Raw genomic sequence first — 3,117 nt, 5'->3', positions numbered from 1 at the left:
TGTTTGTCTTAATAATCACTCACTAAACAAACTCCAGTTCATTCCAAATCCTGCTGCTAGAATTGGAACCAAAACTCAGCACTTTGAGCACATTACACCCATTTGATTGTCACTTCACTGGTGCCTGTTAAACAAAGAAGTGATTTTCAAATGTTATTATTGCTCTTTAAATCTCCACATGCTTTGGCTCCTTCCTACATCTGTGACATGCTTTTAGAAGTCACTCCACTCAGACCTCTCCGTTCATCCAATCAACAACTTTGAACAGTGTCATGAATACAGCCCCGATCTGGTGAGGGCGCCTTCATGTACTATGGCCCAATTCTCTGGAGCTCTCTGACAACTCCCATCACAAACTCTCACTCTGCTGCTGTGTTTTAAACTAGGTCATTTTTATTATTTTTTATTTAGTTTTTCACTTTTTATATATTTACAATTGCATGATTTTATTCTATGTTCCTGTACTGTATCTGTGCTGTATAAATAGAGTTATGACACAGCCCCTGCAGCTGTTCAGTGTGCTCCATGTCTGTGTGGGAGCCTCATTTCCATAGACAAAACACTTTGCATGAACAGCTGCATGGTTCCAGTGGGACACTTTATAGTCCTGAGAGGTGCACTCTGGAGCACTGGCAGCTGTCCTTCATGACAACACAAGCCACATACGGCCTCCTCATCACCAACATGACTTTGGTGTGCGTCCTCATGTGGACTGTCCTCTGCTGCTGCTTCACAGGTAAAGTCCAGAGAGTCCCACTGCTGTCCTCTGTCCACATCCGTCCCTCTGAGACCAACCAGACTAAACCATCAGGTGCTTTGTGTTTGTGTGTTCAGAGTCCAGAGGACAGGTGACAGTGAGTCAGGCTGGAGCAGTGATGGGCCGCCCTGGGGGACACCGTCAACATACGCTGTACCACCAGTGTGAATGTGTACAACAATAACTATGTACACTGGTACCAACAGAGAGATGGAGAGCCTCCTAAAGCTCTTATATATCGTGCGTCTACCAGAGCCTCAGGTGTCCCCAGTCGTTTTTCAGGCAGTGGATCTGGGTCTGACTTCACTCTGACCATCAAAGGAGTTCAGGCTGAAGATTTTGCTGTGTATCACTGTAAGGCAGATGTTTGATTCTTCCCGTTATGATCTGTTCACACAGTGAAAAAGACTCGTACAAAAACCTCAGACTGAATTGAAACTGAACTGAACTGAGCTGCAGCTGCGCTCACTTCATTGAGCATGAAACTGATACTTTAGATAACTCTACATAAAAATATACAGTACAATTTTGTCTAATAAAAAAAAAAAAAGAATAATAAGTAACTAAATAATATATGCATAAAATGTAAACACAACATTATTCTTGTTTAGTCAAACATCCACGATTAACATAAGTTTCCAAATCTTGACTTAAATGTAATTATCAGTGTGAGTTTCCAGCCTGAGCCTCTGGAGCTGCCAGTGTCTCTCCAGCTCCTTCTCCCCAAAGGATTTAGGAAGAATTCATATGATGCAGAATAATTCAAATGTGATTCATCACATTAGGAGCAGCTCTGTGATGTTTCTATTTTGTAAGAGGAGCTCTCACTGAGGGAAAGGCTCAAGAGAAATATATGAACATAAACTCATGAATGACATTAAATGAACCACTGACAAACTCATTAATACATTCAACTATTAACTCAGTGAATTAAAAAAACAAAACAAAACAAAACTTAACATTCCTACTGTTGTCTGAATATTCACTTCATTATAAAAGACAAAAGGAGCTATAACACATCCCTGAGGTTCACAGCAAGAGACAAAGAATTGTGTTGAATTGTGTGATGGGGCTGGTACAGGACACTGTGTTTAATGAACACAATTTAACTGTTATATAATGGTAATTACTTAAATCATTTTAATATTTTAATAACAGTGGTTTATATGTTTCCAAAAACTGTACACCTGAAAGGCTCATCTTAAGGCTGTATTTAACACATTCAGTTAAAATTATTACACATGTAATTAAGAATATGCATATAACTCACATTTCCATCATATTTTAAACTTGTAAAAAAATAAATCAAAATCTAACAAACAAAACATGGACATTTTTCTTCAAATAAATATACCTTTGAATATTTTCATCAGAGTCTGGATGTTGTAAATGTGACAGTGAAGTGTGACTGGCCTCTCTCCTGATCCAGTGTGATCAGATTCATGTGTCATGTTAAATGTGTGTTTGGAACAGAGCAGCTCTGGACTCATTTGTTCTTCTGGATTTACTGCTCTGAATCACAAACAATCCAACTAAACACACGACTCACAAGAATAAACTCACAGACACTGTTTCTATTGTGTTCAGGCCTCAGCTTTGCTCTGATCCCAAACTGAACCATTTTAGGGTCTGGTCCAAAGGTCAAAGGTCACTGTGTGAGTTTGTGTATGTGCTGCGTCTGCTCCAGCTCTGCTCTCTGTAGTGCTCACATGTATTTATCTATCAGCTGACCTCATCTAGGACCAGTGTTGTAGTTGGTCTGAATGTAGATACTGTTTTTATTTTTACATTTTTTAAAGGAAACACATGGAGCTTGTGTGAAGATCAGACACGTGTCATACAGAATTACATAAGTGTCCACATTTTTGTAAACTCAAGGCAGATGGAAATTAAGTGAGAAAAGTAGGGGCCGTCAAACTGACCCCTGAGAGACCCCTGCTGTATAGTGAAGGGAAGGTGACATACTGTTCACTTGAATGCACTACTGTCTGCATGATATATATCACTGTACCCTTTTGAATGAATAATCAAGAAAATGAAATACAGTAGTGGTCAGTAGTGGTCAGTAGTGGTCAGTAGTGTTCAGTAGTGGTCAGTAGTGGTCAGTAGTGTTCAGTAGGGGGCAGTAGTGGTCAGTAGTGGTCAGTAGTGGTCAGTAGTGGTCAGTAGGGGGCAGTAGTGTGAGCTGTGTGTCTGTCTCCTCTGACTGTGTGACTTTGCATATGTGTGCTGCCTCTCTGCTCCAGCCGTTAAGAGCCCAGTGCTGCTCAGTGTGTGTGCGGGCCCTTCAGAGCCACTCCCACACCAACAACACAATGAGCCTGATGTCCCTGCAGCTGTTCCTGCTGGCCCTGGGGCTC

This window comes from Boleophthalmus pectinirostris, unplaced genomic scaffold (genome assembly GCF_026225935.1).
Source record: "Boleophthalmus pectinirostris isolate CB_2022bp ecotype Guang Dong unplaced genomic scaffold, ASM2622593v1 HiC_scaffold_16, whole genome shotgun sequence".
NCBI classification, from domain to species: Eukaryota; Metazoa; Chordata; class Actinopteri; order Gobiiformes; family Gobiidae; genus Boleophthalmus; species Boleophthalmus pectinirostris.
Note: the sequence above shows the minus strand (reverse complement) of the source record.